The sequence below is a fragment of the Pseudopipra pipra genome, chromosome 1 (genome assembly GCF_036250125.1).
Source record: "Pseudopipra pipra isolate bDixPip1 chromosome 1, bDixPip1.hap1, whole genome shotgun sequence".
Taxonomy (NCBI): Eukaryota; Metazoa; Chordata; class Aves; order Passeriformes; family Pipridae; genus Pseudopipra; species Pseudopipra pipra.
The window spans coordinates 97,389,699-97,404,039 of NC_087549.1; positions in this window are offsets into that span (position 1 = coordinate 97,389,699).

Genomic DNA, 14,341 nt, shown 5'->3' on the forward strand with positions numbered 1-14,341 from the left:
GAACCGAAAAGATTGATGTTTTGCTTCATGGTGATGGCACAAAGGCACAAAAAGAGTTAATGCTGGTACACCTTGCCCTGCTAAGCCAGGAGAAGGTCATTGCTTAAAGATATTTGTTCTGCCTGCCTTGCTTGAAGAACATTGTAGGAATACTGGTAAATGTCTTGTTCTGTTCTGTTTACTGGACCAAAGTCTCAATACTAGGGAATGGACCACAAGGTAATAAAATCAGATAAACTAGATGTTTTAAGTAGATACAGGGGGCACCCAGAGCCAGGATTTTGTAAGCTTGAGGAATCTAGGTCACTTAACAAAGTAAGTCAAAAAGTTCACCTTGATGAAGACAAGTGTGGCGACCACCAGGGGATGAAAGCTCGAGTAGGTGACCGTCCTAGTAAAGAACTACGCATGTGCCAGGGAAAATTCTGAAAGCTTCCTTCCAGAGATCAACCTACTTATTAATATGTATGTTAGAAGGTGTAACCGTGTATCTAAAGCATATAAAAAGGCTTGGGTTTGCACTTTCAAGCCAAACAAGTTTTGTATGGTGCGAACCACCTTGCTCCCAATGTTGCAATAAACAAATACCTTGATGCTTAAATATGCAAAGTCTCTGAGCAGTTCTTTCATTCTGAGCTTTTTTGGCATCAATGGCACATCTATAGCTGCCCACATTCAGTCTATACAGAGTGCCCTCCAGCAGTGTGCTGCTGAGATCAGCATGGTGTCTACCTAGGACCAGCAATTTATACACCACTATGGTCCTAGGACCAGCAATTTAGCACCTTACACCAATAAGCTGAGGGCTACCCAGCTCGAAAACATCTTGGCAGTCCAGTGGTCCTAGTGGACACCAACTGACTGTGAGCCAACAATGTGTCCCTACAGCAAAAAAGGCTAATGGTATCCTGGGATGCAGAAGGCAAAATATTGCAGGCAGGCTGAGGGACATGATCCTTCTCCTCTACTCAGCACTGATGTGGCCACATGTGGAATGCTGTGTCCAGTTCAAGAGGGACATGAACATGCTGGAATGAGTCCAGTGATGAGCCACAAAGATAATGAAGGGACTGGAGCATCTCTTCTATGAGCAAAGGCTGAAAGAGTTGGGACCGTTCAGCCTGGAGAAGGGAAGGTTTGGTGCCAGGGAGTGGATCTTATCAACGTGTATAAAATTGAAGGGAGGGTGTAAAGAAAAGTGTAAAGGCCTCTCCTCAGGGTGCCCAGTGACAGGAGGCAATATGCACCAACTGAGACACAATTTTTAGGTCCAAAACATATCCCCATACTAGCTACTAGAAAATTAACTCTATCCCAGTCCAATCCGGAACACCCTCAGAGTGTGTGGAGTTTCCCTTTCTGGTGATATTCAAAAGCCATCTGGACATATTCCTGGGCCACCAGGTTCTTCTTGAGAAGAAGGGGTGAACCAGATGACCTCCAGAGGTCCCTTCCAACCTCAGCTACTCTGTGATTCTGTGATTTCACTGTCAGCAGAGATGCAGTGCGAAGGTATATCCTTTTCTCCCTGCATCACTCTGGTTAATGATATAGCTCTACACTTAGAAAACTTGAGCATTGCTGGTTTACTAGAGTCTGCACAATGGTGATCCAACTATTTTTTCTGACTGCAATAACTACAGTGAGTAATAATTATTGACAAAATATGGGAGATGGATAAATGCAATAAACACATATGGACAGGAATGCCACAGGAAATGCTGTCACAATTTCTAGCAGAATACATTTAATGCCATTGCGGTATAGGAACCAAGGTGTCTGATTCACCATAATAATGTGGGTCTAATAATGGGCAGCATTATGTGCCTATAAGCACATCCAGTTATGAGGGAATAATATGATGTTAAACGTAGGTAAAGTTTTAGCTCTTCTGCAGAAAAAGAGAGAACTCTGGGCTCTCTAGTAAGGAATATTTTATTAAATTTGTTTTCAGGGTGTTTCAGCTCCTTGATTCATAATATAGTTTAGAATAGTGTAAAGCCAAACAGAGAGGGAACTTTTGGAACAACTGACCTTACTGGTTGCCCTTTTGCAAGTGTAGTTGCCCATTTACTAAACGTTTGTAAAAGCGTCTGAAAAAGAGAAAAATAGAAGAAAACTAGTACAAAGAATTTTAACTGAGGAAAAATTTCAATTTAACCTCATCTTAAATGTTTGCAGTATAAGAGCAAAAGTAATACCATTATGCAGCTTTTATGAGGCAATATTCCCATTCCCCAATGGGGCAGACTATTTTGCCTCTGGCTTTGCAGTTTATCAGCTTACTGTGTTGTAACCTCATAAAACAGCATGATAACATTGCATATTCTTGTGCAGTATTTAGACCTCTGTCATGCATAACAATTGGCCATAGATGCCAAGAAATATGTTGCCACTGAGTTTCAGTTTTCAAGGGCTGAATTTTATGCTAAGTTGAATAGAATTCAGGAAACTACAATGTTGTGTTTGGAGTGGGGTCATAAATTGCAAAATTTATTTATAAGAAGCTCTAAAATGGATTTACTTTTAGGGAATGTAGATGTTAGAAGAGAGTGGTGGGAAGGGCTCTGACAGCAGCTGTTTGTCTCCCTTAGATTGTTTGTCTCCCTTAGATTGTGCTGCTGCCCTGGGTACAGAGGAATTCCTAGTATACATGTATATATCTGTCCATTTTCTCTTGTCTCTCCTAGCAAATTCTGTTTTTCTATGTTGGACATTCTGGATGAAATGGATACTCTGGATCTTTGAGAAGAACTTAAACTCACAATCAGCAGGTCTTTCCAGAGATTGGCAAGTGTGTTGTGGCAAAGCCTGACATGTTTTCTCTTGGACTGGAACGAGCATGTTCCGTGTGAACAGCTGGATGGTAGCATTATATGGGCAGGAGATCAGACCTTTGCTGCAGTTGCAACTGGTCTATGTGCCACAATCAGCTTAGAAATCTTCCAATGAGAGTAAATAATAATCCATTTTTAATGTTCCAGCCAAATCTGAACATCCCTGCTGACTGCAAGCAGTGTGTAGCATTACACTGCTGCGGAGCAGCACAGAAGGGCTGTGCAAAGTTGGCCAAGCCAGGAGATGAGGTGGCCCTGAGAGCTTAGGAGCAGTAAGCCCCATGGGTCAAGCAATAAAACTGTATTAATACTGTCCCTTGACATGAATTATTTCAAATAGTCTTTAGGAGAGGAGCAAGTATGTACCGTGCTGGATGTTGCCCGTAAAGTATCTCTTCTAGAAGTGTTATTTTTCAGAATCATAACTCCATGTGTTTCCTGTCCAAACAATATGAAAATCTGTAGAATCCTAGTTACTATTATATGGCAAAGCTCTCACTGTGCACGGTCTGATTCACACTTAAGAACTTATATTTACTATTATGTGAGTAAAATGCTACCTAATAAATGTTATTTGTACAAGTAGCCTTTGGAAGACTATGCTAAATGAGAAAGCATGGTAACTGAAAAAGACCATCACGTCTTTTTCATTATACAAATGGCATGATACAAATTTTGACTACCAATGATTGAACCTCCCTACCTCATGAAGCCAAAATCCTAATGATCACAGTGATTCTGAGAGATGTGGGTTAAGAAGCACCCCATTTTAAATGGGGTTGCTCAGATCACTTGAAATTAAGGAGTTGTTGGCTGTTTTATTTTCTCAGCTGGGAATATTCTTAATATGTGAGAATTTTTCATATCTACATAATCCCAATTTTTCTCATAGTCATGAAGGTTTTTTTTTCTGGTGATGAGTTTTTTGATTTTGTTTTTGTTTTTTTGACAAGTCCACACTTCTCATAAAACCTCAGAAATAGCCTCCCAACTGTACCCTTTCCTAATCTCTATGGCAATAAAGTTTTAAGGATAAACATTTCTGGGCAATGTTCATGTCATAATTGCAAACTATCTGCAGTGTCACTCTATAAAAATCACTTGATGGCAAAAAGTTTGATGAGAGAAATAATTACCTAATTTTTGTTGTTGCCAAGTGCTTCTGCATCTAAGCGTTACTTGAGCTATGTTGAAATTGGTTTCTGGTTTCTTTTAATATCTTAAGATATTCACAGAAGATAACTGTGACTGTAAGGAAATATATGGGAAAATATGGTGTAGAATAGCTGATACGAAGATGTTAAACTCCAATCTCCTCCTGTCACATATTCAAAGTCAAATGAAGAACATGTGCCCTGGAAAGCAAGACCATGTAAGGAATCCTAAGGAAAGTGCACTGATGAGATTATTTTTCCTTGTATTTTGCATTGCATTGCACTTCATAATACACAGTTAGCAAAGAAATGCAGTTTTGACTTTGCATTGCTTGCACAAATCTTTCTGAGCTGAAATGTAAACAGATTTATTTATTTTAAATTATATCCAGCTTTTCATATATTCTACTGCTGAAGGAGCTTGCCTGAAGTATATGTATGCATGCTTCATTTCTTGCATCATTTTAACAAATGATTAGTTTTATCCAGTATATAAAAAATTAAAAAATAATAGACTAACCATGCAGGTATTGAGGAGTGTGGTACATTTAGGTGGGCAATAAAATACCGGATTTGGTTTAATGAAACTACTTCTCCCTGTGGAGGTAAGAAAATCAGTCATCCTATTTCTTACAGAATCATCAAATACTGGCAATAGGTGGAGATACTTTTCTGATGATTGCACTAGGTGAGTCAAATTTGAGGATCTTGAAGGATATTAGAGCCTCACTGAGATAAGTAATACAGTAGATATCTGTTTACTTGTACCTTGAAGGTTTGAATCTTGGTGAATGCCTATGGGATTTGGAAGTAATCACCCTTCATATATTCATATAAGAATACTTACAGTATTCTGTGTGCAGGATATTGAAATGACCATTTAGGACTTGTGTTTTGTTTGTTTGTTTTTAATTTCAAGGTTTTTTTAAATCTCGGAAAAAAAGTTCTCCATGTTTGATTTATGTTTTTCTTTCTGTTACAGCCTATACAACTGTCCTATGAATAACTAAGGATTTTATGGTTTAAGTGAATTTACGTAGTGTAGGATTAACATGCTTATCTCATATATATTTCCTCTTCTTCATGAGAGGTGTGCATAACTTGCTCAAATAGTGGAATTCTTGCTTAAAGGCTACTGTGAATCATGAAACAGTAAAAACCTTGCAATTTTTTTCCCCACTGAGGGCTGACCAAAACCGTGTAATGCTAGTTCGTGTAACAGTTCCTTCATCCTAGCCTGATCCAGCTTTCAAGACTGCTTCTATTTGTCCCAAAAAAGTAAAGGAATGGAAGTTTTCTTTTGTTTCTCCCTTGCAAATGCGTTTTTTTTCCTTTTTTTTCACTGTCTTCCATATGAACTGAAATTGAATTTAATGGGCAGGAGTACTATTAATCAGTGTTGCTTCTGCTGGTTTTGAAAGAGAGGTCAAGACAAGACATTCTGAGTGTATTGCTTGTTATGGACAGTGCTGCATTTTTAATGAGTTTTGGGACTTTAGTGGTAATTTCCCTCTGTTTAGTGCAATTCATCTGACAGCTATCAGTGTCTAGTTTTGATTATGACTCGTCTGTATTGCAACTTTTTATTTTTAAAGAATGTGAAACAATAAGATCTTCTCTCAAGAGGATTTTGCTTTATATTAAAAAATGTCCACTTTAGGGGAAAAAAATCCCTTTATTTATGGTCATTTACACTAAGGAGGAAATACTGGAGGAACCTTAATAAGATCACATCTCAGATGGAGAAATCCTGTGCAAAAGTGTGAGATTTTTCAGAAGGCTTATGCAAAATAACACTTGATAAATATATGATTATAAGATACATCATAAGATACAATTAATTATAGTGATAAAGGAAAATATATTTATTTTTTCATTTTGCTTTGAGTTAATCTACTCTTTTAATGTAGATGAAAATAATCAAGAATAAACTCTGCAGAAGAAAAAAAGCATATACAAAGCTGTCAACTGAACCCTGGGTTTCTTTAGCAGGGCAGGTGTATAAACAAAGATACAACTCTTTTACATAGGGGTTGTCAGGACGTGACACCTATGGGTTATACTAATTTTAGAAAAGGTGTGCACTTGATGCTGCAGCATTTTCTCACTGGTCAATCTGTATTTGACAGAACAACAGTTGTAATTGCAGAACACAACCTCACCTGTAGTTGAGATCTCTTGGCAGTCATCATGAATTGATAGTGACAGCAAGCCCAAAGTTACTGTTATCAACTGTGTCTCAGTTTAATGAGATGGAAGTGTTTTGCTGAGGAAGATGAGTTATGAGGTAGACTAAGCTCCTCTCTCTAAGCAATTGCAAATCCGAAATTAAGAGGCTCCAATAGAGGAAGTATGGAGAAAGAAAAAAAAAAATAGCCCTTTATTAAAGGGTATATGTGTATTGGCAGAACAACAAAAGAACACAAAAGCAACTAAAGAATAAACCTGTACCCAAAGATCCCCTTCAGAAAGGAAACAGCTCAATACTTCCCGTCCTTTGGTGCAATTCTAATCACGATCTGCAGAGGGCGCTGCTGGATCACTGGAGGAGCAGAGCCTGCAGTGCTCAGTGTTGGTCAGCAGGAGGTGCTGTTGGGCTCTGGCGGTCACTGTGTGGGGCCCTGGTTCACAGGAGAAGCTGAAAATGGAGATCTTCCCCCCACCCAGAAGGGGAGAGGGAAAAGGGGAAAGAAGAGTGGGTTCTTCCCACAAAAAGAACTCACGCTGTTTGTGGCTGGCTGTGGCCGGGATTCCCTGCCTTCATCAAAGGTCACAGACCGCTGTCAAAACACGGGAGTGGAGGAGGGAAAAGGGCGATCCCGTCCCCAAAAAGTTCCTCTGCAAGTGGGCCAAACCTCTCCAGTGAAGTCCGAGCAGGTCCAGGCTGGGGCAGAGCAGGACACAGGCAAGCTGAGGCCAGAAAACAGCCAGATGACCAGGCTGAGAGCAAAACGGCCCTGGAGCCTTTTCAACACACACCTCTTGCCTAAAATAAGGCAAAAGTGAAGTGTCCTGTTTCTGAGAAGAGAAGAAAAAAACCTCATCACCCCTCCTGCAGTTTTAGGAAGGGCCATCAGCTCGGAATGCAGGTCTACCAGTTAGTTCTTTCGTATGGATCAATTATCCCTTCCCTCTTTCTCGTTCAACATCTTTCTTTTACAGTGGGGCAGGGGAAAGAAAAATTCCTGCTTAGGTATTTAAAACAATTAAACCTCTGACAAACTGCCAGAATGTTCCCTTTTAGCAGTCCACATTTCTTTGGTAACATATGTTCTCAGACATAAACTTACTTAGAAAAAGTTGCGAAGTTACAACATAGCCCTTGAGCTTGTTTCTAGATGCTAATGTGGGTTTGAGCTGGGAAAATATAGGGCAAGATCAGTCCTGAGTTTCTTCTGTATATTGAATTTAGATTATTTACATGCAGTGTGCTTTGGGGAGTAGAGGACCATAAACTCAAGATTAATCACTTTTGAAGAACAGAAAAATGAATGTGTGCCATAATGCTTTGTGTTGGTTCTGGTTAGTTCTGGGGTCTTTTGTGGAGGCAGATCATTAAATCTATCAAAAAAAGAAAAAGAGCTGTACACTGATGTCTCAATGTGGTGATGTCTCAGTCTGGTTCACATCAGAATAGAAATGGCAGGCAATAACCATAAAAAGACATAAGACTTTGTATGTCTCTGGTTAGACAGTAAAATCAATGTGCAAAATTAGTAAAATTCTGGATTGTCTTGTCTTTTGACAATCACACAGTCAGCTTTGAAATTCCATACCTGAGTTCTCACCTGAAAAGATCTTTAAGAGTTTTATATAACTCTGTTAATATATGAATACCTTGTGCTCTTGAAAGTATTCTCATATCTTCTTCTCTAGAGGAGAAAGTTCTAATGCAGTTGGGTAGATCTGATCTTTCATTTTAATCCAGAGAAGGTGAAATGGCACAGGATGTCTTCAAAAGCTAGAATTTTCCCCACCCCCTGAAGAGACCAGAATCTCCTGTGGAGTCAGGCAGTCAGAAGAGGACAGCAGGCATTGTGTCTGGAAACTATTCATTTTCCCATCGTTTTCAACTACCAGTGGTAGGGAAGTATCTTCTTGGCTCTTGAGACATTTTTGTTCAATTTTTCTCTTTCTAATAGAGGAGACCACATAAACCAAAATCACTCTTCAGTACGATCTAGCATTCTTTATCTCTCTACTTTTTATTTGGTTGTTATGTGTGTTAGAAACAAAAGTGTTAAACCTTTTCTCAAGTCGACTTTGAAAGCAATTTTCAAATGATCTGTTTATAAGTATATGTGCTATAGCTATAATTTTTTTTCTGAAAAAGCTTGATTTAATTTTTTCCCTGACTTGTTTCTCTGGCAAAAATTCTAAGCAATTTAACAGTTTTCAAATCTCTGCTTTATAAGTAACAAAATAATGCTTCTTAGTAGGTAATTTGATGATCACACAAGAATTTAGCTTTGAGGTATTTTTCCCCTCTTAAGAAATTACAACCAAATCTCTTTTTCATGAAATGGTTAGTATTAGTATACCTGAACAACAAGTACAGTAAGAAAATACCTCAAACACTCAACTTCTGTTTCTCATTTGTAAATTCCCAGTGTGATTTCTGGTTCTTGGGAAACATAAAAGATTTTCATAGGAAATATCTTTCTCATGTTTGAGCAATATATTCCTCTGTTTTGAAGATGCATAAAAAATTATTTTTTTAGTGTGTGACTCTTAACCTTGTACCCCAAGCTTGTTTATACAACTGAGCCATCTCTGCATTTTGATTTATAAAAATAAGCACTACAAATCTGTTTCTTTGCTTGACAGATTGTTCTTTCTGGTTTACTAAGAAATGTGACACTTTTGTGAATATTACAGTAAATATAGTAAACTTTCCCATGAAAAATATATACAGTATAACTTTAGATGACAAAAGCAGACAGCTCAGGAAGACAAAATGAGGAAGTATGCACTCTAATTATATAATATCTTCTTGACTAATAGATGCATCCCAAGTTCTAGTACTCTTCAGACCTGTGAGGAAAGGAAATTCTAGGATTTAGAATTTCACAAAGAACATGCTGAGAATCAGTGTAATAAACTTTCTAACCCAAAGATGAATTGGCCCTGGCAGATGAACATTAGGATTAAAGGGTGGGTTCAGTTCCGCGCATACTGCATCTCACCTAAGGAAGGCAGCCTCAGAGAACATGGTGCTGGTTACACACTCTTTTGGTCAGGTAAGCCCAGAACGGAAAAACATCTCTCAGGAGTCAGCTTCATGATCAAAAAATCTATTGCTCCTAAACTCAAAAATCTGCCGACAGGTCACTCTGACCGCATTATCTCCCTACGCCTTCCACTAAAGAACAAGCAACACGTTGTCCTCTTTAGTATATATGCCCCAACTCTCCAAGCTGACTCTGCTGAAAAAGATAAATTTTACACTGACCTGCACCGCCTTACCCAAAAGGTGCCTGCAGATGACAAGATCATTATCCTTGGTGATTTCAATGCCAGAGTAGGAAAGAATTTTGAAGCCTGGAAAGGAATATTAGGCAAGCATGGTGTTGGAAATTGCAACGATAATGGTCGACTTCTGCTAGAATTCTGCGCGGAGCAACAGCTCACCATCACTAACACTAGCTTTCAGCAGAAAGATAGTCTGAAGACAACCTGGATGCACCCCAGATCTAAGCATTGGCACCTCATTGATTATGTCTTGGTGCGACGGAGAGATGTCCGTAATGTCCACCATACCCGCATGATGCACAGTGCAGAATGCCAAACAGATCATCGACTTGTGCGCTGCAAACTCAACTTCAATCTCAAATTCAAACCTAAAAGGAACAATCTCCAAGGAGGAGATTCCAAGTTAACAATCTCCAATCAGCCACAGTGAAAGACAGATTTCAGGCAAACCTTCAAACTAGGTTCGAAAACCATTCCATAGATTCTACAGATTCCTCTCCTGAAACAGTTTGGCACTATATTAAAAACAGCATCCTGCAGTCCTCTGAAGAATCCTTAGAGTTCTCCTTCAAGAAGAACAAGGACTGGCTTGATGAAAACAATCAAGAGATCCCAGAATTGTTGAGGAAGAAGAGAACCGCTCACCAAGCACACCTTGCACTGCCATCCTGTCACGCAAGAAAAATGACCTTTCGTCTTGCATCCAGCAAGCTCCAACAGAAACTCTGTGACATCCAGAACAAGTGGTGGATCGATCTAGCTGAAAAAACTCAATTATGTGCAGATACGGGTGATCACAAAGGATTCTATGAGGTCCTGAAAACAGCATACCAAGTCCAAAGCCCTCTACTCAGCACTGATGGTCAAACACTTCTAACAAATAAAACCTCCATTCTGAATCAATGGTCTGAACACTTTCAGACTCTTTTCAGTACTAGCCGTGTAGTCCAAGACGCAGCCATTCAGCCCATCACACAACAACTGGTGAAGTATGAATTGGATACTGCCCACACTTTAGGAGAAACCCTCAAGGCCATACAGCAGGTGAAAATCGGCAAGGCAGCTGGGGTTGATGGAATTCCACCTGAAGTCTGGAAATGTGGGGGCCTTGCACTCCATGCTAAATTTCACGAGTTTGTGTTGCTGTTGGGAACTAGGCGAACTACCGTCAGACCTTCGAGATGCAGTCATCATCACCTTGTATAAGAAGAAAGAAATTAAATCAGACTGCTCAAACTACCGTGGTATTACTCCTCTCTCCATTGCTGGTAAAATCCTGTCAAGAATACTCTTTAACAGAGTATTCTGCTATAGCAGAAGGAATTCTACCTGAAAGCCAATATGGTTTCAGAGCCAACAGGAGTACCACAGACATGGTATTTGTTCTCAGACAACTGCAAGAGAAGTGTAGGGAACAGAACAACCTTTGATGATCTCACCAAGGCTTTCGATACTGTGAGCAGGAAAGGTCTATGGCAGATTTTGGAATGTTTAGGTTGTTCCGCCAAGTTCCTTAAAATGATCATCTCACTCCATGAGGATCAGCACGGCCAAGTCAGATATGGCAATGCACTTTCTGAGCCCTTTCTAATAACTAATGATGTGAAACAAGGGTGTGTTCTTGCATCAACCCTATTCACAGTCTTCTTCAGCATGATGCTCCAAAGGGCCACGGTAGACCTCAATGATCAGGACAGTATCTACATTTCATACTGTACTGATGGAAGCCTATTCAACCTAAGGCAACTGAAGGCCCACACTAAGACCTTAAACCATCTTGCCCAGGAGCTGCTTTATGCTGATGATGCCACCCTTGTCGCCCACACAGAAGCAGCTCTGCAGCGTTTAACATCCTGCTTTGCAGACGCTGCTGAGCTCTTTGGGCTGGAAGTCAGCTTAAAGAAAACAGAAGTTCTCTATCATCTGGCACCTCAGGAAGTCTTCCATCATCCCCCTATCTCCATTGGCGAATCAGAGCTCAAATCAGTTCAGCAGTTTAATTACCTAGGCAGTCTCATCTCCTCGGATGGTAAGATTGACGGAGACATAGACAACAGGTTAGCAAAGGCATATAGTGCTTTCAGAAAGCTTCATAAAAGAGTTTGGCAAAATAAACACTTGAAGAAAAGTACCAAGATCAGTGTTTACAGAGCCATTGTGCTGTCTACTCTTTTATATGCATCTGAATCGTGGGTCATCTACCACCACCACCTGTGACTCCTAGAACACTTCCATCAACGCTGTCTCTGTACAATCCTAAACATCCACTGGTCAGATTATGTGACCAATACATCTCTTCTAGAACAAGCAGCAATCACAAGTATTGAGGCCATGTTGATGAGAACACAGCTGTGTTGGGCAGGGCACGTCTCCAGGATGCAGGACCACCGCCTCCCTAAGATCTTGCTTTATGGTGAACTTGCCACTGGCTGCCGCAAGAGAGGAGCCCCAAAGAGAAGATACAAGGACTCCCTGAAACAACATCTCAGCCTTGGCCATATTGATCACCATAACTGGTCTACTCTGGCCTCCAGTCCGGAGGTCTGGAGACACACTATCTTTATCGCCGCTGATGCTTTTGAGGAGAAAAGACAACGCAGAAAGAATTGTGCCTTGCAGAATTTACCACCTAAGGAGTCTTTCTGCTGTGCCTTTTGCAACCGGACATGCCCATCTCGTATTGGCCTTTTTAGCCACCAACGCGCTTGCAACAAACATGAGTAGTGTCCTTCCCAAATCTTCATTCGCAAAGCCTAGCCATGATGATGAAGAAATACCTTTCCATCCAACATGAGTGAAGCATACCTGGGCCTCACAGGCTCCCAAAACACTATCAGGTATGCTGAAAAATCATCTGGTATTTTTCAGCAGTGGCATGATTGTGTGCTTCAGACATTTTCCCAAAATTGTTCTTCCTTAAAAAGTAAAATACAGATTATTGTTTTGTGGAGGTTTTGTTTGTTTGTTTGTTTGTTTTTGTTGTTATTTTGCTTGTGTTTTTGTTTGTTTTGTTCATTTATTTGGTTTGGGTTTTTTGTTTATTTGCTTTTTTAAATCAGTATTATTGAGAATTTAAGCTTAAAGCTCTTTATTTGGAACAACTATTGTTCAAGCCTCATCTGCAGAAGTACACTGTCCTGGTTCCAGCCAGGATAAGGTTAATTTTAGGAGTAGCCAGGAGGGGGCATGGATAGGACCTGGAGGTTATTCTGTACTAACTCAAATCATTGCTGGGGGGGGGGAAGAGAGTATCTTCTGAGGAGAAGGTGTTCCTTCCTGTGGAATAAGTGTGGTGGAGCGAGTGGTTGGGTGGCACCAGTTCTGAGCCAGGGAGAGCAGTTGGGTAACACTGGTTCCGAGACAGAGGGAGTGGTTGGGATGGTGGGGCTTCTGTCAAATGAGGGTCTGCAGTGAGCATTTGCAGTGAGCATTTGCATGTGAATCACTCTCTCTTTTTTATATACTTTTACTATTAGTATTGTTGCCCTTACCATTCATTTTCTTATCTCACTGCTGTTTCCAGTAAATTGTTCTTATCTCAGCCTGTGATCTTTATATTTTATGACTCAGATTCTTCTCTCCAGTCTGCCACATGGGGAAGGGGGGCAGGGGGGAGGAGAATGGCAGCATGGTTTGGAGAGTCTCAGTGGGAGCACCAAATTGGAAAGTACCATTCCTAAACCATGACATGCACAAAATGCTATGTGTAGTTTCACTTGTTCGGGTTTCTTTATTTCAAAATAAATTGAGTAGATTTTAGTACAGTGTTGCAAGACAAATCAATATCAAACTACTGCCTGTGAAAATAGTGAAAACAATGCTATGATTGTCCATTTAGACCTTCTGCAGGGACAGTGAATGAGAGTATTTCGTGTCTTGCCTGTCTGCTTATTGCATTTTTTAAGTTTTCTTTTTTGCCTCTTGAGACCAAGCACAAGATTAACCTTGTCAAATAGGACAGTCTGAACACTATCTGCTTATGATTATAAAGAAATGTTTGTACAAAATAAACTGATACTGAGAAAGTGTTTTCTCATTTCTAACGTCACTCTCAGACTGGGAGGAAACTGGGAATGTTTTTCCAAAACTGGAAAAGTGTGATGTTTCCCTACTGTTCCTATGGAAACTAGTGCTAGTACAGTGTGTACTTCTTGTTCCTCATTTTTTATGCCTGATGTGCAGCAGTTGCTCATAAGAGCACTCTTATGAATAACATCAGGATGCCAGAGAAATTTGCAAGCCCATTACTTTTTACCTTCCTCTTTTCTGAACTGTGATACAGACAAAAGAGTTCTGTTGGTTGGCATTGCAGAGAGCATGGCTACTGTAGAATCCCACAAAGCTGTGACAATTGAGTGAACAGATCAGACAACAAAGCTTTCCCCAAAAATCCAATAACCTCACCCCTTGGGGTGGATGAAAGGACACAATGTAATGACAATTCTTTGCAGTGTACTAACGGGAAGGGAAGAGCACAAAATGTTACAATATTAGTTCTACTGTAATAAACTCAAGTAGGACAGAACCAGTAGTTACATCTGGAACTGATGAAGCGTTATGTCCTGTGCGTTGATGAAACATCTTGTCTCTCATGGTTCAAATGTGTGCTGCTGAAATAGTCATTCTGTTTACTGGAGTCATAAGCACTCAGACTATCATGAGAAGGTGTCATGATTTCAAAAATGGAGACAATCATATCCTTTTCAGAAGTGATAGGACTTTGTCAATCCTGTTGTGAATTCAGGACCATTAAAGGCTGGACCCTTAGCACTAGGAAAAAACCCCAAATGCTATGTTATGAAATCTAGTTGATGATTATGATTACAGTTTTCTTGCTTGTAAAGGAATAGTAGTTTCCTCAGTCCGGAAACACTGAAG